Below are 27,452 nucleotides of genomic sequence, written 5' to 3'. Positions count from 1 at the left end.
AGTTCATCGGAATAAAAGGTTTTCACCAACCCTTACTGCTCTTTTCTTTAACTTTAAACAGAAGACTGTATCTTCCAAAATATCTGAAAAATCTTAATTTTTTTCAAACATGCAGGAAATGAAAAGGACTCTTTCTTAATCAGGCTCTGCCTCAACCTACCCAGACCAACAACACCTTATGCTCTTTGATGACAACTTTCAACATGCAGAGTGCTAACATCACTCTTTAGCTATAACCTGGTGATAGCCTAAGAATTGCAGTACCTGGATGGATGATAAAAATATGGATGGCACATAAGTCGAAGAAAAGAGGTGAGAAAGAAGCTTAAGAAACGATACTATCTTGATCACTCAGTAAAGACTGATAGAGTAGGGACAGTGTCACGTTTTTAATTTTTTCATCAAAATCTTCATCTTAATGGAGGGAGAAAAAAGTAGTTAAGGCCAAAATCGTATTACTTCTACTTCCAATGTAATAATGCTGATCTCAAACGTATATATATCCAAATGGGTTAACATTCAAATCCTTCAACACTTTGCTGAAATTTTATTGCATAATCTTACTCTTTTTCTATGGTAGTATTACTTATAGTTTTGTTGTGCTCAAGGACACTGTGATGTGGAAACAGGAGTAATTAAATCAGTATCTCCCATTCTGGTGTTATATTAATTCAGAACTTAATGCACATTTCAAAAGGAATGTAAGAAATATGTTAGAAGTTAGAATCTTTTATAAAAGTACATTACACAAATTCAGATGCATGATTGATTAAGTTATTCCTTACAAATACAAATAGGAGCCAGATTTTACTCCCCTCCAAAAAAACACATATTATTTAATAGCTCATTATGTTAGATTTGTTTATTGCTCTAGAAAATGTCATCATGGTAGTGGAGTCAGTCAGATAAAGCAAAAATTAATTTAAAACCTATCATATACTGACAAATCATATCAATACAGGAAACCTCTTAAGAGACAAAGAAAAATATAAGTTTGGATATTGTACTGCCATGCTATCAAAATTTGGCAATAATTTAACAAATATCTCAACAGGGAACTGAGGTTTACCTATTAACAGTAAGGTACAAATGCGAGAAAATGCACAGTGTGTGAATGAATGCATAAATAGATGAAAGAGAGGGAGTCTGACATGAAACAAAAAATAAGAATGAAAGTCTTGGTGGATCCCAATACATATTCAGTATGACAGCCAAAAAACTGTGTCCTTACAAGTTGCCATTTGAGGGCAGTGAGTAAATACCATTATTATTTTATGTTAATGAAAAAATGTGAAGTGATTGGAACAGATAGAGTGCTGGTATAAATAATTGCCAAAGGTTTTACACTTTAGGTTTAAGCATAAAAATAAAATGCTAATTGCACATTTCATTACTACATGATTGCATAGTCTTGGCATTTTAATCGTATTCATGGAATTAGGCAGATAGGCAACTAACTTCATATATTCTAGTAACTTTGAGGAATTCTTTTTTAGATTTTTTTTAGATAAAAAATGAAAATAGATTTAAAATGTGCATTTTGGAAAAATATATGATAAAATACTGACATATCTGTAGGCAGCATGACACTCCCTAGCAAACCACCGACAGCTGGAGAGCTTCATCAACCCAGTTTGCAGTCAGCTGTTTCAAATGGCATAAATTCTCCACAAAACTGCATAGATACATTTATCAATTTCTGCAGGTTGTGAATTATAGATTCTGTTTAAGACTGTGTTAGGCATGCAAACTCAAAGAAAAAAATGAGGCAACAGTTGAAAACTACTAATTTTATAGTATCTAGAATAGTTGTTAAGCATTCCAACTTAGAGCTAATTTATTCAGTGTCAAAGATAACAATAATGATAAATAGCTTTTATAATATATAAAGCCTTAATAAATACAATTTTATTTTATATATTTAGGAGGTTGATAACATGTCATTCTCCATACTTTTTGTTGTCTGGCTAAATCATGAGAGGAGAATATTATGATATCAATTTTCTGTATTTTTCTCACCAAATTCTGTGTGGTTGTGACAGAGATTGCTTGTTTTTCACCAAAATCCTTTTTCTACTCTTTCCATTAAAAAAAAAAAAAAAAGAAAAGAAAAAAGAAAGAACTGTAGCTGGATATATACTACTGCTCAGCTAAACTATCCTTTCCAGCCTTCCTTATAGTTAGAAATGGTGAATAAATTTTTGCTAATTGAATGTAAACCAAAGTGATACCTGTCACTTCCATGTTTGGATGTTATAAAAACAGTACGCTAATTCCATACTTCCTTTCCCCTCCTTGCCAGTGAAACTCAGACATGGCAGTGACCCAGCTTCAACCATGCAATAACAACATGCCCTAGTACAGGGGTTGGCAAACTGTAGCCTACAAGCCAAATCCCTCCTTCTGCCTGTTTTTAAAAATTTTTTATTGGAACATAGCCATGTCCATTCATGACATAGAGCCTATGGCTACTTTCCCACCACAATGGCTGAGTTGAGTAGCTGCACCATACACCGTATACCCTGGAAAGCCTAAAATATTTACACTCTGTCCCTTTGCAGAAAACGTTTGCAGGTCCCTGCCCTAGAGAATGGCAGAACATGATGGAAGCAGTCTGAGTCCCTGGATGAGCACCCTGATTGAGCAGGGCTGCACTACTACCCTGGACTCATCACTCCAGGAGTGTTATAGGAGACAGAAATTTATTTTTTTTAAAACTACTGTATTATTGGGTCTCCTAATTACCAGCAGCTTGCTATTTTCCTAAATCAAGCCACTCTGAAAAGGATATGAAAATGAACAGCAGTAAGAAAATAATATAAGTTCCCAAAATAAAAGTTAAATATCTAATCAACACTGTCCTAACTGTACAACATAACATACTTCATTCTGGAAATTTTTTCTCTTTAATAATAAGCATCGTAGAGACAAGTATACTATTTTACTATAATTAATATGCAGGTAGTATAACTAACAAGTTTCATGGAGGATATCCATTTTGCTAACAAATGTTTGTCTTCAGTACCATATGAGAATTAATACACCTTTTAAATTTAATATCCAAAAAATGTATGTGTGCAGTTTTAACATAACTGGTCTTAAGTTCTGTAATCAACATCTTTTCATTTGTTCAAAGAGAATATCTGACTTATCTGGTATATAAACCAAGTTATTATTGTCAAAGTTATTCCATTAAATGCTCTCAGATCTTGAGAACCATATATCTAGAGAAGGGTCACCGATATTTTTCTAGGTTTTAAGAATGATATAACAACAGAATATGCTGTATTCTGAAAACAATGCAAAAACATGAATACTGATTATTGGAATATCCTGCTCATCTCTTCTAGCTATAGCATCTTCTACAATGAAAGCATGAATTCTAATTTTATCTGTGTACTTGCCAGGTTTTCTATCAATTTGTAATTATACTATCTGTAGTAAAATTTCAACAAGAATAATAGTGTCAGTAACTTCGGCAAGAGAAACACAATGGTGCATGGCAATCAAGGTGGGCTTTTTCTAAGGTACCTAAAACGAAGAGAAGTTATACATTTGAAATTGAGCTAAAAACTAAATATGAGCATTTTACATTAAAAATAGTACACAAAGTTATTTATGAATGTGTGTAATTCATTTGAAGTGTCAATAATTTGCAATCAATATGACTACTCTTCATTTTCCAAATTTAAAAACAATGCTGTAACCAAACATAACCGTACCTTGTTTAAAAGCCCTTTCTAAATTTTTTTCATATTACTTGAGAAGCTTTAGGAATAGCCTAGCAAATTGACCTCAAGAAAATCTAAGGCCTAAGAAAAATAAAAATTAGCCTCCAGGATTGTATAATAATGAAGTAAGAGACCCCGTTAGTTTTGCTTAAATACAAGGCGATGTTCTTCTCTCTTAAAGCGTGGGTGCTCCTAATCTGGAAAAATAGATACTGAGTTCATCTAAATATCCCCTATTTATTTTTTTTAACCTTTCAGTTACAATTTTTTTAAAAACAATTATCAACTGAAAAGGACATTTTGCTGGAATTTCTTTAGATGTTCTACTGTTTTGCCACATATTCACAAAAACAGAAAATGATGAAAACTCTCCTCCACAACATTTAAAACTAAAAGTGACAGACTAAAAATGTGGGAGCAATTGATATTAAATGTAAGACAAATAGAACTAGAATAAGAAAAATCTGCCAGCTCCCAACATAGCGCTGATTTGTTTTGTGAAACAGGAATCAGGTGAGGAATCTAGAATCTCCTCAATTTTTCTATGTTTTCAGTATGTAGGACTTGGCAAGAACATTACCTTGTGAGGTTAATTAAGTATTCCTCCCAATTTATAACCCCTCCACCTTTTTATATGATATTGTTTGCTGTAACACAAGTGATTTTGCAATTCAAAAAATAAAAATGAAAAGAGTTAGTAACCATGGAATGTTTTTAGAAAATTCTGGGACTCATAATCTCCAAAAGTAAATTTTAGAGCATGATAGCATGCCAATAATAAGCTTTGAGTGCTGGATCTTTTGTGCGGAGAATTGTACTTGTACATACATTGCATTCAGAATATCAGAAAAACAAAACTAGAGACAGCAGATAAGAACATTACACTATTTTATAAAAGGTATATTACACTGTATTATAGGAGTTATAAAGGTATAAAAGTTTAATGGCTCTCGAGGAATTCAGTTCACCTTGCTTGACTTCTAAAAATGATAACAGAAAATCACAAGTATTCCTTATTAAATAACATAAACTGTTTACTTTAAATTCAAAATCTCATTAGCACCATTATAATATCATCTTGGCAACACTAAGAAAAAAATGATACCACGAAAAACAGAATGTGTAATACAGAAGACCAGAGAAGATTTCACAGATAGACAAAAGACACAGCCAATAAAAATACTGATTGAAATTAAAAGGAAAAAAATGCAGTGTTATGATATGGGTAATATGTACTCATGACCCAAATAAATTGACCATATACAATGATCAAAATTTTAACAAAAGTCCATGTACCTACTAGTCATGTTTGTTGCTTATTTGTGAACAATATAATCGGACGCTGATTGAATTAAGCAGGAAATACTTTATTGATACTAATGTTGACAGTTCACTGAATCTCTAGAAGGAAGGAGAAACAGGCTTAGAAAGTCCCCAGGAGGAAAAGAAAACTGGCCAGCCAGAGCTATTGGTCAATTATCATTCACCAAACAGTCTAGTGAAGGCACCAGTTGCCAACAGCCCTCAACACCAGATGGCACACCCTGCACCACGGAGACCATTTGAAATGGATATTGGATGCTACCATTGGCAATGATGCTGCTGTCTCCCATGAAAACTACATGTTGCTCCTTCCACTAGTGGCAGCATTTGGCTCCAAATGCATTTTTCATGGTTCTGCTTCTTTGCTTCATTAAATCGTGCATACAAGTCAGAGGTAAGAGTCTGAGGCTGAGCAATTTTTGTGTGTTCTAGTTGAAAGGGCAACTAGGGAAGTAAATATCTAGTTTTTTTTTGGTTTCATATTATTAGAGTCAAACTCTATGCTTATATGTATAGACAGTTCCCCAAAGAAATGAGGTTATGTGTTGGGAAGCCAAAAAGAAAAAGGAAAAAAAAAAAAGTCCTAAGTAATTCCAACTTTGGTTTCACAATGTCACTATAAACCTTTCTCCCTATCATTTCACTCTCCCCAACTATGTTCCCACTAACATAATCCAATTATCTTCAAGCAATACAAATTACATCTCAAGGCTCATTAGTTCCACATTTATCTCCAAGCTAAATACATCTAGGTGATGGCCATTCTTTTTTTAGTTTCCTAGACTCAGAAATGAAGCTGGAAAAAAAAAAAAAGAAAGAAAGAAAGAAATTTCACTACATAAATAGATATAACATATAATAAGATTAAATATACATCAGAATAATATGTATGTATATTATACTTATCTATGCATGTATTACATCTGTGAAATATATGTACATCCATCTATATGATATATATTGCTACAACAGGTTATATACGATATATATATGATATACATATATGTGTGATACAACAGGAAGAGATGCTGGCATAGGACATAGTTCTCAGTTCTCACTTCACCTCTCTAACTGGCACTAGGGCATGGCTGTCACAAATGATTTCACTCTTCTGTTATTCATTCCTTTTTCTTTTTCTATATCTTCAACTATTGCTTTAGTGCAATAATTTTTTTTATCCTGAGAAACCTAAAATTTTGTCTCATGGATGTAAGCTCTTAATTACATGCACATGAAGTTATATTGGTGGTCTTAAACTAAACAGGAAGCACCCAAATGGCCCTCCATATATAGTAAACATTTACTTAACTTTATGCCAGTGTGTTTGTTAATGAAGGATGCATTCTAGGTTCACATTCTTGCCCCTTTCTTCCCTCTTGTCCTCCAGCAAACACTACAACTTCCTGTTTATTTTGAAAACAGATTATTAATTACAATAATCAAATAATCTGTCCCACTTTGGCATCGCAGAGACAAGATATGTGCATTTTGGCATTGGAAAAAATCATCTCATCTATGGATCATTGACCTGAGCATATTTTGAATGCTTACTTGCTTAGTGTTGGCATCCCTTATTCTTTAAGGCTAGGTATTACATTTGGGTAGTAGGTCATATATAGTAACACCAGCAAATCTATTGAACAATTCTTTCATTTGCTCTCAGATAAGTTCCCAAATGTGAAGCAGTGTGGGTAGGCTACTATGATGTAATCAAAGACATTCAATATAACCACAAAAGTCTTCAATAATTCTGCAGAAAAAAAAGGCAGCCATGGAAAGCAAAAAGAAATTCAAAATAAGTGTATATTTTCCTGAGAAATATTATAGTCCCATTCATAACAGAAAAGGTTCCAGGGTAATCAACTGCTGTAGGGAATAGGCTGGTCACATGGTGTATATTGCCACAGTGGGCTTGGCTGGTTTCTACTGGAGGGAAATTGGTTCATATGAAGAGAGAAACTTCATATGAGGAGAGAAAGATGTTATTGAGGTCCTTTAATAACTTCCATCCTGCCATTCAATCCACAAATATATGAGTTCTGCTCAGAGTCCTTTCCTGGCTGTTCTATCTAAAACATCACCTGTCCTCATTTCATCTCTATCCCCTTACTCTGCACACAGCACTATCTGACAATATCATATATTTATGTGGTCTATTTGATTCTCTAGATTTTAAGTCAAGGATTTTGCCTGATTTGTTTACTTCTCTATTTCTTGCACCTAAAATAGCTCCTGGCACATTAGAACTCCCCAGTAATCCTAATATTGGTTGAGTGAGTAAATATACCCACTGAACAAACATGGCAGAAGATAGGGAAAAAGTGTTGAATTAATCATTTGTCAGTTTTTCTGGTGATTTCCAAAAACCTTTTCAGCAAATAGTCACTTTAATGATAACTCAGGCCACCTATATTTTTGCGCTATAGACTATTAAAATGCCTTTTGCAAACACTCTTGACACCAGTTCAAAGTCCATAACCATCTAACAACAACAACAATAAAAAATGACAGCTTGTAAATAAATGCAGATACTTTTCTCAGGCCTGATCTTCTAGGCAAAGAGGAAACAAAAACAAAAGTACTCCTTGAAGTTCTGCCTACTAGAAAGATTTCCCATCCTAACCGTCCTTCTGGACATTTTTCAGAAGATTTCAACATATTGGAAAAAGGCGTTTGTGGGTACAATAGGAATCAACACTCTGGTATTCTTTAAATAGTTTATTTTACAAGTATTTTTCTAATCTGTGATAGCTTTTGGCTTATTCTATAATAATGGTACTTACATTCATAGTAAGAAAATAAATGGAATAATTCTACCTAAAAATACCTTTTCCAACTATAATACCCAACTTAGGAACTTTGGAAATAAGCCTGTGGTTATTATAGGGTCTAATGAGGTTTACTTGGAGTTAGACTTGTATCAAAACTCCTTTTAATAACTGCCCTACATAAGCCATCACAATGAGCAGCAAAGAATCTTTCTGGATCTGCAGGAATTAGTGTTAGTCTCCCATAATTCTGGAAACACCTGGGTATTTCGGTTTCCTTAGTGCAAAGGTAGCCTGGTAATTATTCCCAGAACCCTAGAGAAGGCTATAAAGAACATTCACCACATACTCTAATGATGTTATTGCAGGGTCCTTCCCTGGTTGTACTAAGATTTTTCTTCATTAAAGGTTTCCAAGGTATTTTTACTGGCTCAGGTCTTGGTAATGGCTTATTACCATGTCAGACCAGTTGTCTCTATGTCCACCTTGCTCCTGCTTCTTCTTAAGTGTCCATTTTGGTCTCTGCCATCCTAGGATCCTAGGAGCCAATATTATGTGGCACGTGTCTCACAGATACCTCCAGGCTATAGGGAATATCCACTAACAAACTTTTTAAATATCTGGAGATCCTTTCTAAAAATGTTTAAATGTTTTAAATAGACTTTATTTTTTTAGAGTGTTATCATGTTTATAGCAAAAGTGATTGGAAAGTATGTCGAGTTCCCATATATCCTCTATTCCCACACACGCACAACCTTCCCCACCTCTGACATCCAGAATCGCCATGGTACATTTGTTACAAGTGATGAACCTACACTGACACATCATTTTCACCTAAAGTCCATTGTTGATACTAGAGTTCACTCTTGGTGTGGTACATTCTATGGGTTTTGACGAATGTGTTATGACACGTATCCACCACTGTAGCATTTTACAGAATATTTTCACTGCCCTAAAAATTCTCCGGGCTCTATTCATCCTCCCCCTCCCCAGTCACTGAAAACCACTGACCATTTGCCATTTCCAGAATGTCATATAGTTGGAGTAATACAGTATGTATCCTTTTCACATTTGCTTCTTTCACTTAGAAATACGCACTTAATTTCTTTTTTATTTATTGTTGAATTTTAAGAGTTCATTGGATGATAGTTCTTTGGATAACAGTCCTTTATCAGACATGTGATTTGCAAATATTCTCCAAGTCCATGTTTTGTTTTGTTATGCTCTTGACAGTGTCTTTTGAAGTTTTTGAATCTTAATGAAGAACAGATTATCAATTCTTTCTTTCATGGGTAGTGCCTCTGGTATTGTATCTAAAATGTAAATGCCATACTCAAGGTCATCTAGGTTTTCTGTTATCTTCTAGGGGTTTATAGATTTGTATCTTACATTTAGATTTATGATCCATTTTGAGCTAATTTTTTGAAGCATATGTTTCTAAATTCTTTTTTTCTGTTTTTGCATGTGGCGGTCCTGTTGTTCCAGCATCATATAGATCATCTTTGTTCCATGGTACTGCATTTCCCCCTTGGCTGAAGATCAATTGACTATATTTATGTGAGTACATTATTGGGCTTTCTATTTTTTCCATTGAATTATTTTTTGCCAATACTATACTGTCTTGATTACTGTAACTTTATAGTAAACCTTGAAGTCACACAGTGTCAGAGTTTTGATTTTGTTCTTTTCCTTCAAAATTGTGTTGGCTATTCTGGGTCTTTTGCCTCTCCATATGAACTTTAGAATCAGTTTGTCAGTATTATCAAAATAACTTTCTGGGATTTTTATTGGGATTCATTGAACATATACATCAAATTGGGGAAAACTTACATCTTGACAATCTTCCTATCCGTGAACGTGGAATATCTCTCTGTTTATTTAGTTCTTCTTTGATTTTGTTGCTCAGAGTTTTATAGTTTTTCTCATATAGGTCTTGTACATACTTTGTTAAAATTTTATCTAAGTATTTCTGTTTGGGGAGTTTTAACATAAATGGCATTGAATTTTTAGTTTCTGATCTACTTGTTCATTGCTGATATATAGGAAAGTGATTGACTTTTATATACTGACCTTGTATCCTGCAACATTCCTATAACTGCTTTTTTAGTTCCAGGAATTTTTCTGTTGATTCTTTCAGATTTTCTATGTATGTATTATCTGTGAACAAAACAGTTTGTTTATTCCTTCCCAGTGTGTTTATTTTTATCCTTTTCTTGTTTTATTACATTAGTTAAGACTTCCTATATGATGTTGAAAAGGAATGATGAGAGGAGACATCCTTGCCCTGTTACTGATCTTAGCAGGAGAGCCTCTAGTTTCTCCCCGTTAAGTAGACATTAGCTATAGTTTTATTTTAAAATTTATCAAATTGAGGAGGTTCCCCTCTATTCTGTTTTACTGAGAGTTTTTAATCATGAATAGGTGTTGAATTTTGTCACATGCTTTTTCTGCATCTATTGATATGATCATTTGATTTTCTTCTTTAGCCTGTTGATATGATGAATAACTTTAATTGGTTTTCAAATGTTGAGTATGCCTTGCATAACTGGGATAAATTCCTCTTGGTTGTGGTGTGTATTTTTTATAGTTTTATGGATTTGTTTTAAAAAAATTTTGTTGAGAAGTTTTGCATCTATATTCATGAGAGATATTGGTTTGTAGTTTTCTTTCCTTGCAGTATTTTTTGTCTGTTTCTTTGTGTTAGGGTAATGCTGATCTCATAGAATGAGTTAGGAAATATTCCCTCTGCTTCTATCTTCTTAAAGATATTTTAGAGAATTTGTATGATTTCTTCCTTAAATGTTTGGTAGAATTCACCAGTGACTCCATCTGGGCTAGAACTCATTTTTACAAATATATTCTCAATCTTTGATAAAGATAATTTTGTAGATCTATTCAAGAAAACTTAAGGTGCTTAAAAAAGATTGTACATATTAAACATACTTCCACACCCATACTGCCTTACATCTTATGATTTTTTTCCTCTATATAATATCAAGCAATATCTGGAACTTTATGTACATCACCATTCTGTCACTACTGAATCAAAGTTTCAGTCATTCATTAAAGCAAACAGCCTCTAAAGTAGCCCTTTCTACTAAAACTTTGTGCAATGAAAGAAATGTTTTATATCTGGGAAGCCTGCAAAACAAAAGCAAAATAAAGCTATCAATGGCCTCTAGAAAATCAAATAGTATCAGAGACTTACGTTGTTATAATACTCAGTATGTTCCAGACACAAATAAAAATTACTCAATGTTAAAAAACAGGGAACTCTGCTCAATATTATGTAACAACCTAAATGAGAAAAGAATTTGAAAAAGAATAGGTACATATATATGTGTAACTGAATCACTTTGCTGTACACCTGAAACTAATACAACATTACAACATTGTTAATCAACTATACTCCAATATAAAATAAAACACTAAAAAAAAATAAAAATAAAAAACAGACAAACAAAACTGCTAAACATACAGGAAAATTGAAGAGTCTGGGTCCAGGCCAAATCCTATGTGTGGATTTTCAAGCCCAACCCTAGCCAGTTACAAAGGCTTTACCTGGAAGATCTCACTGGAGAAAACCGCCCTCCCTACACCAGACTTTGTGCACAGTGAGTACATTGAAGTCTTTGAAAGGAATTGCAATCAAGGACTCAGGAGCTAACAGCCCATGGCCTTGCACATAGCTGCATTCTGAACCCAGGTGCTGCCATTTTGAGGCCTCCTTATGAGTGTACTGGGGGTAAGGGAGTCCTGAGCCAAGGCCTTTCCCTAGTACCTCTGCCAAGATCTCCTTATCTGGAGGAGGAAGTAGAGCTTTGAAAATATCTTCTCATCTCTGACTCAGTACTTTTCCACTTCTGGCCCTTCTCCTCTCCCTTCTCTCAGGTCCATAAAAGGGCATGAGCCTTTGTTTGGGACTTCCTCAGCAGGGAAAAGAATCCCCAGGTCTGAGCTGGTCCACTTGCCCCTCACTGAGTGCTGTTCTGTGTGGGAAAATGGGACACTGGGAGAACCAATGCTTTTTCCTGTTTGGCCTCTTTGTTTACAGCATAGCAATAAGCAATTAAAGGCTTGACTGTTACCTTCATTTTGCTTGTTGTTTTTTTTTTTTTTTTAATTTTTATTTATTTATTTATGGCTGTGTTGGGTCTTCGTTTCTGTGCGAGGTCTTTCTCTAGTTGTGGCAAGCGGGGGCCACTCTTCATCACGGTGCGCGGGCCTCTCACTATCGCGGCCTCTCTTGTTGCGGAGCACAGGCTCCAGACGCGCAGGCTCAGTAATTGTGGCTCACGGGCCTAGTTGCTCCGCGGCATGTGGGATCTTCCCAGACCAGGGCTCGAACCCGTGTCCCCTGCATTGGCAGGCAGATTCTCAACCACTGCGCCACCAGGGAAGCCCTTGCTTGTTGTTTTAATTGAACTTCTAGATACCTGGCAGCTCAGCACTCTCCAGTTCAGCTCTTGACAATTCTCTAGAGAAAATACAATCAACAAATGCAAATCCCATGATGACAAGGTCTTTAAAGTAGCTGTTATAATCAATTACTGTGAGATAAATATAAACACTCTTGAAATGAATAGAAGGATAGAAGTTCTCAGCAGAGAAGTAGAAACTATAAAAAAAAGAACATGATGGAAATTTTTAACTGAAAAATATAATATCTGAAATACTAACATTTTTGGATAGGCTGAATAGCCTAACAGAATGGAGATGACAGAGGAAAGCAATGGTTAATTTGAAGATGGATGAAGTTAAGTGGCATTTGCATGATCACAGTCCCAGCAGGAGAGAAGAAGGGGCTGAAAAATATTTGAAGAAATGACTCAAAACTTCCCAATTTGGGGGAAAAATTATACATTCAAAGAACAGAAAAGTCCAAACACAGTAAACTCAAATAAAACTACACCCAGTTACATCATAAGTAAACTGCTGAAAATCAAAACTAAGGGGAAAAAAATGAAAGTAGTCAGAAAAAAAAAATGATACAGTTCATATAGAGGAGCAAGTGTTAGAATGATTGCAGTTTCCTTTTGGAAACTATGAAGTGTAAGGATATCTTTAGTTGAAAGAAAATAAGTAGCAACCAAGAATTCTATATCCTTCAGGCATGAAGGAGTAAAAAAGGACATTTTCAGAAGCATAAAAACTAAGAGAATTTGTCAACAGCAGACCTGCTCTGAAAGAAATACTAATCTAAGTTCTTTAGGCTAAAGAGAAGCTATCAGAGGGAAAGTTGGAACTTCAGGGATGAAAAGCAAAAGAAATGGCAAATATCTAGGTAAATACTAATACTATTTTTCTACTCTTACTGGTGAAACAAAATTATAATATTTCCTAGTGACATTTTCAGTGTATGCAGTTGTAGTACATATGTCTACTATAACACTATGTGGGCAGGGGAAAGGGATTATATGGTTGTAAGGTTCATATATTTTATTTGAAGTGGTAAATATAAACTCTAGGTAGACAGTAGAGGGTTAGATGCAACAATCTACACAATCACACAAGAAAGAAAAATAAAAAGAGATAGAGCTTGAAATTCAAGAGATAAAACAGATTACTAAAAAAAATTTAAATAATCCAAACACAGAAAGTGGAGTAGAGGGAAAAAAAGAAGGGCAAACAACAAATAACTAATACAAATAAAGACTTAAATCCAACCATATCAGCAATTACATTAAATGGAAAACAGTTTTACAGTTTCTTATTAAGCACATATTTACAACATGATGTAGAAATCCCACTCCTAAGTATTTAACTAAGAGAAAAAACTATGTTTACAAAAACCTGCATGTAACTGTTGATAGTAGCTTTATTCGTAATTGCCGAAACCTGGAAACAATTTAAATGTCCTTCAACTAGTGAAGATATTAAAAAAGAAAATCTAGTAATTTGTATAATTCAATATTGATACATACAACAATATAATTTATCATGCTAGTGAAGGAAGCCAGACTCAAAAGGCTACATATTGTATGATTACATTTATCTGACATTCTGGAAAAGGCAAAACTATCGAACCATTGGGTAGTTACCATGGGTTAGGAGTGAAGGGATGGGTTGACTACAAAGGGGAATCACGAGGGACTTTTGGAGGATATTAAAATTGATCTGTATCTTGAGTGTGGTGGTGTTTACATGATTCTGCATTTGTCAAAGTCAGATGAGCCATATACCAAAATAAGTGCATTTTACAGCATGTAAAATAAAAACAATATTTTGTAAAGTGCCCCACAGAAATAATTAATAAATGTTAGCTATAACTGTTATAATTATTTCATGTTAGTAATAGTGTTTTAGTATATTTGAATACAGAATGACATGTAAGTCCAACCATATCTATAAATTTACCTCCATCTAAAATTATGTTATTTGCCTATACTTCCAAAATCCATTCCCACATATATTTGTCCAAATTTTGTGTATATAAAAAAAGTCTTGAAATACTTTTGTGAGGCAAGTCTTCTACTTTTGCTCTTAACTTTATAATTCGCCCATCAGAGCGCTGAGATCCTGACTCTAGTTGTGTGTGCAGAGGTAATGGGGCAGCGTTGGAAGAGGAAGGTTAGAAAGGGAGATTTTTCGAAGAAGGAAAATGGGCTTTCCCACACATGTAATTTGCTTACATTAAGTTATTGAACAAACTTCAAGGAATGCAAGAAACCATTCCTGAATAATAAGGAATCAGCCCTTCAGGTGGCAATCCCCCATGGGTTTTGGGAGATGAATTACCAAGAGTTCCCTTTCCAATTTTTAGTACCCCCCTCTATCTTACCCTCAATTTTGTTTCTAAAACCTTGTGAGACAGTAAATCCTACTAACAATTACAAATTGGCAAACAACCAATTAGGACTTTACATATGGATTTTGGCAGCTCTAGCCTTATGGCTGCATGAATTAAAAGAGTTACAGGAAGCCCCTGGATTCAGTCTGTTTTGAGATTAAATTGTAGGTGTTTGAGCTTGTCTTTCTCTTTCTTCTGGTTATTTGTAAATATTGAAATTTACCCCCAATCCTTATATTCTCCTCCTCTAAAACAGGTGTGTTATGTTGTTTTATTGTTTATTAGTTTTTATCAATTTCTACTTGATTTTTCAGTGTTTCCTTAATGTACCCTTCAATTCTGGATGATCATATATTATTATTTAATTAGTTGTTTTACTACTGCATGCTCTATGCTGCCAAATTCTAATTATGCAATACCTGCTGGATTTTTAATTGCTCTCGGTTCCAACTGGGGCCAGATAATCAGTATCATATTACCATATTTTAAAAAAATGTCTGTCTACAACCAGCAAGTATTCCTCATACTTAATCTCTATATCTGTTTTGGTAATGTCAAGAAGTGCAAGCTAAATCTGATTTGAAGCAGAAAAAAAAAGTCAGTGAGTGTCTGGGAAATCTGGAGAAGTAGGCTGCCCTATTTTCTAGAGTTGAGAAGAATTTTGAAACATATGTACTAAATACCTAAGATGTACAGAATACAGGTAAAGGGGCCAGAGAAATGAACAAATATGAAAAAGATATCTATATAAGAATTTGGTCAAAATTGCAATTTTGATCAAAGTCAAGGAAGTATTTCAGTCCAGATTTTGCAATTTTTCTACTACTGACTATTTCATGATAAAAGGACAAAAATACACAGTTTTGAGACATTTTACCTAGTAAGGCTTTTTAAGCACTGTTTCATCTGTATTTTATATTTCATTTTATTTAGGCAGTTTTTTACTTTTTGACTTTTTTTTTTAATTAATTTATTTAATTTTGGCTGTGTTGGGTCTTCGTTTCTGTGCGAGGGCTTTCTCTAGTTGCGGCGAGCGGGGGCCCCTCTTCATCGCGGTGCGCGGGCCTCTCACTATCGCGGCCTCTCTTGTTGCGGAGCACAGGCTCCAGAAGCGCGGGGCAGGCTCAGTAGTTGTGGCACACGGGCTTAGTTGCTCCACGGCATGTGGGATCTTCCCAGACCAGGGCTCGAACCCGTGTCCCCTGCATTGGCAGGCAGATTCTCAACCACTGCGCCACCAGGGAAGCCCCTAGGCAGTTTTTATAAAGCTTTTTCTATTTAGAAAAATTAATGAGGTAAAAGAGTATTTGTGGCGAGAGGTAGGTGGTAAGGGTCCCAAGAACGTCTTTCAGATTTTAAATGCTGCTGATACTTGATTATGAAAGAGGTAAATAATACTTGACTGGTGTATTTCACATACACAAAGTATTACAATAAAACCTCAATTATTACAAGAACAAAAGTAGAAATGTAAAGGGTATAAACACTACATTGAAAGGAAAAGTATTTTTGGCCATAAGGAGTTAGGATACTTCCTAAAAAGACTACTCTTAAGCTGGAGCTGGTAGTTAGAGATAAGATGGTAGTTAAGGGTATCAATTCTGGAAGCTTATTGTTTGGGCACAGATATTAACTCTGCCACTGTTATGAACTGAATGTTTGTGTCCCGCCAAAATTTATATGTCGAGATTCTCACCCCAGGTATTATAGTATTAGGAGGCGTGGCCTTTGGATGGTGATTAGTGTCCCTTTAAAAGAAACCCCAAAGAGCTTGCATGTCCTTTCTCCCATGTAAGGGCACAACGAGAAGATGGCCATTTATGAACCAGGAACTGGTCTTGCCAGACACCGAATCTGTCTGGTGAGATCTTGAACTTCCCAGCCTCCAAAACTGTGTGAAATAAATGTTGTTTAAGCCACTCAGACAATGTGTCGTTTTTTTTTTTTTTGCTTTTTGTTTGTTTGATTGTTTGTAGCAGTGCAAATGGACTAAGGTAGCCACTACCCAGCTGGGTGACCACCAGCTGTTATTTTTCACTGTGCCTCAGTTTTCACATCCATAAAATGAAGGTGGTGATGGTAACTATTTCATCAGTTTCTTTGAGGATTAATGACTTAACAAACATAAAGCACTTAGAACAGTGCCTGGAACAGAGTAAGGGGAAAATATTTATTATGATGAAATAGAAGAGGAACTTGTATTTTGGCATGGGCATGATGGAAGAAGGGATGCTATGAGCCGTATCACAGGCTGGGAAAAGCAGGCCAGTTTGGAGAATAAGAATCATGGAATCATTGCTGTTTTGCTGTGATGACGTGCAGAAAGGTAGTAATAAAAGATCCGTGAAATACAGGGAATACAGGGAGTATGTTAACAATCACGAGGAACGCTTGCTTCATAGGTGCAGTGGGAAGCCACTACAAAGGTCCTTAGGCTTGCAAATTGTGACGTGTTTAGTTGCGATTGTTGTAAGGCTTTTAACCTCATTTTAAACATATATAGTAATTACAAATTAAATGTTGTTCCACTCACAAAGTTTAAGCATAATAAAAACTGATTATTTGTGTACACAAAAGTATCTAAAATATAGGGTACCTTGCAAATCTAACTACAGAGCCACAAATAGAAGTAAATTGTAAACTTTTTAAATTAATATTAAAATATCTAGCTGAGAAAGAAGTAATTCAACTTCCTCACAATACAAAATGCAAAGATGCCCGATATAAATAAATAAATAACACCTAAATGCATATAATTTATATTATATATTTATATATATAAATATAATGCATATTTAAAAGATGATATCATTTCAAGGGACATGAAAGACCTAGCATTTAGGAGATCCCAAATTTAAAGGCAAGAAGATAATACAAGGAGTTGAGACAAATAGAGAAAAACACATTAGAACATAATATAGTCTTTTAACAATAGATCTTCTAAGATTCTCTGATTAAACCTAAAAGACTGTTTATTTCTCGAATGTCATTTTAAAATTAATAATTGAATGTTTTTTCCATATCCTGAAGGAAGACTAGGTCCACATTAACCATAGTCAATAGGAACATCTATTATTTATTAGGCATATTGGATGTTCCAATCACTTGGCAGCCTTCAGGCATATTTCTAGTGGAAAGAAGGATACTATAGGGTTTCAAAACGGTGTTAATTTGCAGATTTAAGTATAGAAATGCAAAGGTTAACTTGCCTACAAAGACAACATTTTTATTTACAGATATATCTAATAACACTGAAAGTGGCACTTGCAAAAATACATTTATTTCTGTGTTATTCTGTTCATATAGCCACATTAAAAAATAGTATGAGCTCAGAAAATTCAATGCCCAATTACATCGTGAATGTCACTCACCTGGGAAAGCTGAAAGTTATAGCCCTGCAGGGTAAATGTCAAGTGAATGTGTTTGGAACGTGGCCATATCTGATTAGCAAAGCTGTTTTCAGCATATTCAACTGCCAGGCATGTGTAATTTGCCCTATGTTCCTGAAATATAATGGGAGAAAACAGGGTATTCTGTGAACTCTGGACAATTAAGGCACTGGGGGTGAGGATTCAATTCCAATTAATAACCATTTATTGAATATCTAAAATTGTCAAATGGGCTAAATTTTGTCAAATCCTTTTATAAAATGTCCTTCAAGCTGCTTCAGCTCTCTATGCAAATATTTGAATTTTTTCACACATATTGACTATTTTATGATCAGATACTTGACATATTGAGTTAGATACAAGTTGTTTATTGATACATGTCATCTCTCTGTGACTGGATTTTAAAAATGCCTGTCAGTGAGGTCATTACTAGGGTCTTACGTGTTTCCGTTTGCCTTGTGCAGTGTAATACATATAATGTAGATACTAAAATAATTCTTAATTAAATGAATTAATAGACAAATAGATTTCTAATTCTTGCTTTTAAGTATGAAACATCACTTACACAATAAATAACCTCAAGAAAAACACCTAGAAATTTTTCTGGACTCAGAAAAGGAGAGTAGGATTTGGATGTATTGAAGGAATGCATATTAATAAGCTTTTCAAAGGAACCAATGTGAGGCCTACGAATAAGTTTGCTGTTGTCCAAAAGTGACATTGTTAATTTGGCTGAGAAAGTTTGATAGCCTTGAATTAAGCAGTAAATGATTGACTCTTTCCCACTAATAGTGATAATGAGAAACGCTAACTCCAGAAGTCAAGATTTAACTTTTCATATGCTACATTGCTGAATGATCTTTGATGCAGTATCTCTGGGGACATCTTAGAAATGTAAAGAGATCGCTGTGACCTCCTGGAAATACTGTGTGGAGGGCAATCTAGTTATCTATGCAGAATTAGTCTAAACTGTGAATCACAAATGGTAATCTAATCCCTGACATTAAACTCTAATGAATGCTATTCAGTTTTATAACTTCTCAAAAAGCTAGTGAATTTGTATTCTGATATTTATGGCTCAGGAAAAAAAAATAGAATAATGCACAAAATGTACTTAGTATGACCATAATCTGTTTGATACTGAAATATTTTTATTATTTTTTATAATATAAATCATCCATAAATGGCATTTGTTAGGGTGTTTCACAAATATCTTTTATCAGTTTTTCTATAGAAAAAGAAGGAAGGGAAAGAAGAGGAAATGCAATACAAGTGACATTTCTAAGACTTCATTTTTCGGTGTCCACTGAAAGATTGGCTCCTGCCCTGAAGTCATGGTTGGGCTCATGAATATATGCCCATCTTGCAACATAAAGCATACCCTAAAATGTAAAGTCACAACTTTATCTCTACAATACTTTCCTCCTTTTCTCCCTATTTTAGAGAGTGTAAATTTAATTTGGGTAATCTTCTATTTACCCTCAATGTAAACATATTTTTGAAATAAAATATATTCAAAAATTTACATTTTCTTTAAACAGTCTATGCTTTAAGCATTTTAAAGTAATAAAGGCCATGCCTATGACTGTCAGCTGTTTCTTTGTGATTACAGAAGCCACTTCCCAGTGGTAAATGAGGGCAGCTACTCCTAGTGTACAGTAGAATACATTTGCTTGACCTATAATGTCTATAATCAACAACTTCCTAAAATATATACAAAAACTGGCAAATAAGAATCTTCATAGAAGAAACATAAGCTAAATATAATTAGTATGATCAGTTGATGAGTCAGGAACAATCTAATTCAACCTTAGCAAGCCTATTCATGACTCTTTCCAGGTCTCAAAGGTAATAATTGTAAATTAATTCTGCCAAGATTCTAGCACTTGATAGGAAGAACTATTCAGCTTTACTTAGGAAGACATAGACATAGAAACATCGATTTTTAAAAAGACTCATTCAAAGAACTAAGAAGAGCAAATTAAGACTGAGTAACAGCATTCTATTCATATTTTTAAAATAGAAAAAAGGTTTTTGAAAATACGAAGCAACCTCATAAATTATCCTACCTTTTTCCTATGAGTGGACCTGGTGTTGTCACAAATAAGTCTTTTTAAAAAGATGAAACTGGCCTAATTTCTTACTTTAAAAAAAAGAAGAAAGAAAATTCACCAGAAAAATCTCATCATATATTTAATTAACCTTTTCATGGCTATTGGGTTTTGCTTTCATATATCATGAAATCATATTCCTGGTGTGTGATGTGCCAAATCATATATAACGAAATCATATTTATGATATCATTTAAAAATTAAAGAAATGTTCATCTCTCTCTTCTTTCTCCATAGAAGTAAATGATTTATCCATCGTTTTCATTGATTTAATTCAGCTTAATTCCTGTGCAATTAACATTTTCTAGAGTTCCCTTGAGTTTTCTGTGCCCTGGGTAGTGTGTAAAGGAGATTTTCTATAGCAGTGATCTCTCCTAACTTTATAACTGGTTAAATATTAACTTACATTTAAATAAATGTTCAGTTATTTATTTATAAATTATATAGCTATATTATTATATCAACATATGATATACATATTACATGTAGATAATAATTGAAAGAATAACTGAATAAGACAAAATAAATGTGATAAAAGTTCTAATACTGTATTTTCTTCTCACACCAACATTGAAAATCCTCTTGGGTGTACATGTTTTAGAGTCAGTAGACCATGAATATTCATGTACTTAAAGAAGTACTTAAATGCACTTAAATCACACTATTTTTTTTTTTTTTTTGGTTCTTTTTCTGTAATTGATGATGCCATCCTATGAAGAAATTAAATTTCAAAATATAGACATCATTATTACTTTCCTTCAAATACTGCCAATTCTCTATAAATCTTGTGTTGCTCAGTCCCAGAACTAGTAGTAATATTCTAAATAGTATCCTATCAGTGGTCAGAGTAGCCTAACAAAATAGATCTCAATTTTATTTTGAGAATCAAGGTTCTTAATTTCTTAACAGATATACAGAACTGAATTATATGTAACACAAAATCTTTTTAACAGCTTGATTCCTTTTTTTTTCACATCTTTATCCATTAACAATCACATTTATAATGGAAACAGTTTTAATATTCTTTTATATTCACAATGAACTATATATATTTTTTTTCATTTTTTGAAACTTGGAATAAATATCTTTTTAGTGATTAAATGTGAATGGCATCTCTAATTCTTTTTTTTTTTTCTTTTTTAAAGCAGAGATTCATTATAATAGTGATAGGTAGAATTTCCTTATATCAGGGAGTTAGAATGAGGAAAGGTAATCTGATAATATGTATCCTCTGAAAAGCAATTCAGAAGCCACTCTCCATAGAAAGAGAGAGGGAAGCTGTGGGCAGATGCGAAAGACCCTCCCCTGAGGGCAAAAAATGTATACAGTGTAAAGGTAAAGAAAAAGCAGAGTGAAAGGTATTCCCAAGTGTATGTTCCCCATCCACTCGATGTATCTTAAACAGTTTGCATTATATGGATATTATTTATTTATGTGTTATGTTATATTAAGTACATATGTTATATTTTGCAATCAAAGTACTTTACTGGCCAGAATTCTAGGCCATGTGGATTGACAATACTTTCCTGGTAAATGTGTCTGTGTTTTTTGTTGTTGTTTTGTTTTTTGTTTTTTTTTAGTTCAGAATATAGGATGCCAACTTTCCCATATTAAGTTTCAAAATATATCTAAATAGCATTTCTAACCTGTAACTCAAAGTTATTAGTGTTAATAATTAATTATTAATTAGCAGAGCCTGGGGACGAGTGTGATACAAGGTAAATATTATTCAACACATTGTATAGATGAGTAAGCCAGGCCTAAGTGTAACTGTTGATGATCAATATCAATCCTTATTCATAAAAATGAATAATTTCCAAACTTGTAAATTCTAGAGGGAAAGGGGGGCAAATTAAGATCACGAGTCCCAAGCCAATTAACAAGTAAGTATTTTTAAATTGACCCAATTACTGCTCATCTCAATGTATGCTCAGGATTTAAATAATGATGAAAAATCAATTATTTTATGATTAACCTCTCCCCCAATGGCTTTGTCCTCTGTTGTTTCCCATTATTGCCTTACAATAATGAATGAAATACAAAATGTGCATTTAGCTGTTGCATACAGCATACTAGCATGCAAGGACCATAGTAGTATTGAATGTCAGTATGTGAAAGATCCTTGGAATGGAATAATTGTGCAAAGTGGCTGCATGAAAGTGGGAAAATGATGCAGTGGGAACAACTGTTCCTTTTCATTGTAATCCTGAATTTATTAAGAAAATGTCTCTTGAAATACATAAGAATGTGTGTGTATGAATCAAGTGTAAAAGCAACTAGAAAGGGGAATGACAGGCTTCCCTGGTGGTGCAGTGGTAGAGGCCCGCCTGCCAATGCAGGGGACGTGGGTTCGAGCCCTGGTCCGGGAAGATCCCACATGCCACGGAGCAGCTGGCCCCGTGCACCACAACTACTGAGCCTGCGAACCACAACTACTGAGCCCACGTGCCACAACTACGGAAGTCCGCGCCCCTAGAGCCCGTGCTCCGCAACAAGAGAAGCCGCCGCAATGAGAAGCCCGCGCACCACAACAAAGAGTAGCCCCCGCTTGCTGCAGCTAGAGAAAGCCCGCGAGCAGCAATGAAGACCCAGTGCAGCCAAAAATAAATAAATAAAATAAATAAATTTAAAAGTGGAATGACTGTAAGGCGAGTAAGTGGAAGTCACTATTAGGTCTTTTTATTTCTGTCCAATTTTATAAAGTGTAAATTTGGGAAATTAATTATAAGCTAGAATTTTACCTACACGGGAAGTATATTTAAAGTGCACTTTTGCAATCTCCTTTCTAGTGTTGCACTTGAGAAAGCACGTGGAAGAATAATTATAATTTATACTAACATCTATGAACAATTTCCTCCTCTCACAGTCCTTCTGAATTCTTGCCCCCCCCATTCCCTCTGCCTGAACTATCCTCTCTTAGCCCTCATGTTGCCATTAAAAATACTAATATACTTTTGAATCACAGATTCTAGTCTTCCCTGACCTCTTCAGCCCCTAGTAATCTCTTCTCCCTTAAAACTTCTATCTTTTATTTCTATACAAGAAAAATACAGCAAAACATCGTAGATTCTTGTTTTAAGTATTTAATTAGGTTTTTTCATATACTTTTTCCTTTAAGTAGAATTGAAGCTCTCTTAAGGTAAAAATGCTGTCTTGTGTTTGCTCATATACATACCAAAGAGTACTAGAGCTATAATTTGCTAAATTAAATTTTAATTTTGCTTTATTTATTAGTTTTTGACAAATAATATCACATCTCTGAGCTCCAGTTTTCTCATCTATATTTAGAGAGTATGTTGCTCACTGGTTGGTCAAAGGATTAAGCAACAGGGTAATGAGTTAGGATAGCACCTTAGTATTAAGCTGATCTTCAATAATTATTACTTAAGTCAAAATTCACATCCTATAGTACATATAGAACATGGTAGATATTCTATATATGTATGGAAAATACAGATATAGATATGTATATTTATATATAGGAGTTATAATAACAGGACTTCATTTATATATATTTTTTTTTAAATTATTATTTATTTATTTATTTATTTTTGGCTGTGTTGGGTCTTCATTGCTGTGCGAGGGCTTTCTCTAGTTGCAGCAAGCGGGGGCCACTCACTGTCGCGGCCTCTCTTGTTGCGGAGCACAGGCTCCAGACGCGCAGGCTCAGTAGTTGTGGCTCACGGGCCCAGTTGCTCCGCGGCATGTGGGATCTTCCCAGACCAGGGCTCGAACCCGTGTCCCCTGCATTGGCAGGCAGATTCTCAACCACTGCGCCACCAGGGAAGCCCCACATTTATATTTTAAAACTAGAATTGTATATAATATCTCATTTGATATTCAAACTTCAAAGAAAGGTGAGACAGCTATCTTTTCCATTCTGCATAGTGCAGCTGAGAATTTTGTGTGTTGAAGTGATGTCCTCACATACTTCTGTAGATTCTGAACTTGATTCTAGATCTTTTGATTCTTAACTCCGACATTTTCTTACATAGATGTTGAATTAAGGCATAAATAGGTTTTATGTAAAAATTTCCATTTTCTCATAAAATGAAATGCAGAGCACTTGTTTACACTCACCCACTATGAGTAAACAGCACACCTTACAGTGTATTTACTCTGTTGTCCCTGACCCACATGTGGCTCCAAATTAGAATAAATAAATACTTGCATACTGTTAGTTCGCTTAAAATGAAAAGGTGAAAAAAGCTATATTTCCTTATTTTCTTATTTGCATATATTAACAGAGGAAGAAATATATTATCAAAGTAAAAACTTATCTAAATGCCAAACTCTCTTAATTAAAATGGCCTGCTTTGACTACCCCTCTATAAATCATATACATTTTGCATTTTGCTTGTGATTTAAACAAATAAATGGAAATGTATTTTTGCTTAGTCAAAATGTGAGCAATTTGTATGGCACAATGTGGGTAATAATAAGTAGAAGTTATGATGTTATTTTATTAAGAAGCAAGACTATATGTTTATGGCTTGTACTTTTCATTTGCCTCACTTTCTCACAAAAGTGGCGTGACAGACACTGAAAACAAAATAAGGGAGAACAGATTTCAGCATTTGCTATTACTGCTATGAGAATGCAAAGGACAAGCTAATGAGAAGCTGGGGTAAAGAACTGCCTTCCTGGTCCTGAATGTGGCATTGGTTTCTTTGTGCAGTAATGATTATACTAAGCATTTTTGTTTCTCTCACTGTGCTGACAGGAACACTATGTAAAAATATGCTTGCTTCTAACCTGCAATGTTCCTTGGTGTTAATATCCAAAATATTCAGTCATAGGAAACATGGAACTGGGTTACACAAGAAAGTGTGGGGACTAATGTGTTTTTATAACAGTGTAAAGATTATTTTCTCCTGCATTGAATTATTAATGTGAATAATTACAGGAGTTCAGAATAGGATTATAAAGAGATTTATGAAGTTAAATTATGCCTTTTTTCTTATTTAATTTGAAGATGGTATTATGTCTTCAAAAATATAATAAGAGATGGTGGTTATTAAATTTTACATGTTTAAAAAACCAAATATTTCTAATGAGTTAGAAGTAGTCAAGTCCACAATAATTATTCTGTTAATCACACCTAAGTTATCAAGAACATAACTTGGTTTCCATGAATGTGTATGTGCACATTCCAACCCTGCTCTTTAGAAAAGGCCAAAGCACTCTTCCAAAAGATGGATCCTTGAGTATTGAGGAACATACTATATCCTCTTTGATACTTTCCTGTTTCATTCTAAGCATTCACATATCCTTGCATAATCATTTATGTGTCACAGATTCCAGACACTGCATCTTTTTTTTTCTTCATCTGAGTCCCCTAGTTAATCAGTATAACATTTAAAATGGATTCTCAAGAAATGAATATGGTAATTCAAATGTGTGAACTTACATTGAAATTATCACTGTTCTTGACTTTTGTAATACAATAGCAGATACTGTTCACTGACTGTTTAACACTCACTTACCATTTTAAATTGCTAAGAACCGTGACTTTACTAATAGTATCCCTCACATATAACTCACTGCTCAGGGGTAAATCCTGATGTGTCTAAACCCATCCTGTGGTGCGCTGATAAATATTTAACAGTCATCTCTATAGATTAAGGAGAGAGAGAGATCCTGATTTTTAGTGTGTACTGAATATTTTGGTCTAAATATTGTCAACATAGAGTATGATGTTTACCCATCCTGATCACTAGGAAGATAGATAGATAGATAGATAGATAGATAGATAGATAGATAGATAGAAATAGATTACAAATTTGAATTTCAAACATGCATACATATAATTGTGTGACCTTCTATAATTGAGATATTTTCATATTTACTGAGAGCTATTAATATTGTCCTATAAACTTGATTTTTTTAATCAACACTATATCTTGTTATTAAAGATTCTTTCAGAGTTGGCAATCTGTTGTTTAAAAAAATCTCATGTTTAAAAATGTGCTTTACTTGGAGCCTCTTATTTTAATTACCCATAAGTCTTCATTTACCTTTCTCTTTTGGTAAAAAAAAAAAAATTAACTGTGCATTTTTATTTCTTATTTGCTGTTGGGTTCCTGCTTATGTTAAGTTATAAACACTTTTGTTATATAAAGGATATAAGCCCTCCAGCATATACAGAAAATATTTTACCTAGTTTATCTAAAAAAAGGCTACAATAGTTAATGTTGCATTTTTCTCTTCTTATGTTACTAGCTTTTGTGAAAGTACTTCTAACATCAAAGTTCTTCACACTAAAATAATAAAAAAAGCCACACATATTTCTTAATATTTTGTTAACAGTTATTCTTCCAGGGTTTGAATAATTATGCAAAAAAAAAAAATTCTCTTCCCATGGTGTCTACTCATCAGGAGGGAATAGGGAGGCTCTGAGAGATGGCGTGAGACACAAGCTTGAGGTAGGGTTGGGGATGTCTCCTGAGTTTGTACTTGCTTTTTTCCATTTTGAGTTGTCCTTCGTATCTCTTAGGTACCTCATATTAGCTGTATCAAATTGTCTGTGGCAAAAATGTTCTTTTTTATTAAAGTGTATAGCACCTCGGGGCATTTAGAATTGCACAGAGGAAGCTGGAGACCTTAGAAATAAACTCCCCCTTCTTCAGAGATTTTACATAAATTTAATCTTGAATCGTAGTTTTAGATGGACACTCCCCAGTAATGATTGTTTTCTCCATGGGAAGGTGATCTCAGAAACATATTTTTTTCTGTCTATTAAAGGTATTATCCTTGCTGTTTCTCCCGCTTAGCACACACCATTTATTCGTAGTATTAGAACTTGGGAGAGAGCCTAAAATCCACTCTGCTAACCTCAGGCTGACTTTGTGCTTTTACTTCAAATTAAACCACCACATCTACTGGTTACACAAAAGCATAATCAGCTAAGCCCGCTGCTCCTCCAGTAACAATGTCATGGTTATATGTTCCAAAATAAAATTTCTACCTTCCTTGGCTTTCAGCTGTCCCCGTTGTTTGAGTTTATTGGTTCTTCTTCAGTTGTTCACACAAAGTGCTATTTTGGCATAATGCCTGTTGATCAAATTGCCATATTAACTCCTCAAGTTCCCTCTCTTAGTTATTCTTCTTGACACATTCACTTAAAAACAAAGAAGAGGAAAAGGGAACTTCTGTGAATATCTGCAGACTTTTCCACACCTACTCTTGGCTTGAATTAAAAACGTTCATTGTGATGAATTGCCATATAAATACAATTAAGTGTATACATTTTTTAAATGTCCATAGCTCTTTTGCTTTCATTTAGCACGTTGTACCTTTTTAATGTTCTAGCTTCATGAAGACTCGAGTCCTTCTTCTTA

The 27,452-nt window shown here is 34.2% G+C and overlaps 1 protein-coding gene across 4 annotated transcripts in view; it reads left to right on the top strand.

The window, feature by feature from the left end:
- Positions 1–27,452, top strand: part of LOC309627547 (bifunctional heparan sulfate N-deacetylase/N-sulfotransferase 4) — an 865,109-nt gene that overhangs the window by 408,161 nt on the left and 429,496 nt on the right. For 3 of the 4 annotated variants that reach the window (XM_082389627.1, XM_082389626.1, XM_082389624.1), the window contains one exon: positions 116–9,379. The gene's annotated coding sequence lies outside the window, so the exon portion shown is untranslated. Of the gene's footprint in view, positions 1–115; positions 9,380–12,232; positions 19,391–27,452 lie in introns of those variants that run through there. The other variant, XM_082389628.1, reaches the window with a different exon arrangement.

This window comes from Balaenoptera borealis, assembly GCF_965194805.1.
Source record: "Balaenoptera borealis genome assembly, chromosome: 4".
Taxonomy (NCBI): Eukaryota; Metazoa; Chordata; class Mammalia; order Artiodactyla; family Balaenopteridae; genus Balaenoptera; species Balaenoptera borealis.
This window is presented reverse-complemented; position numbering and strand designations above follow the sequence as displayed.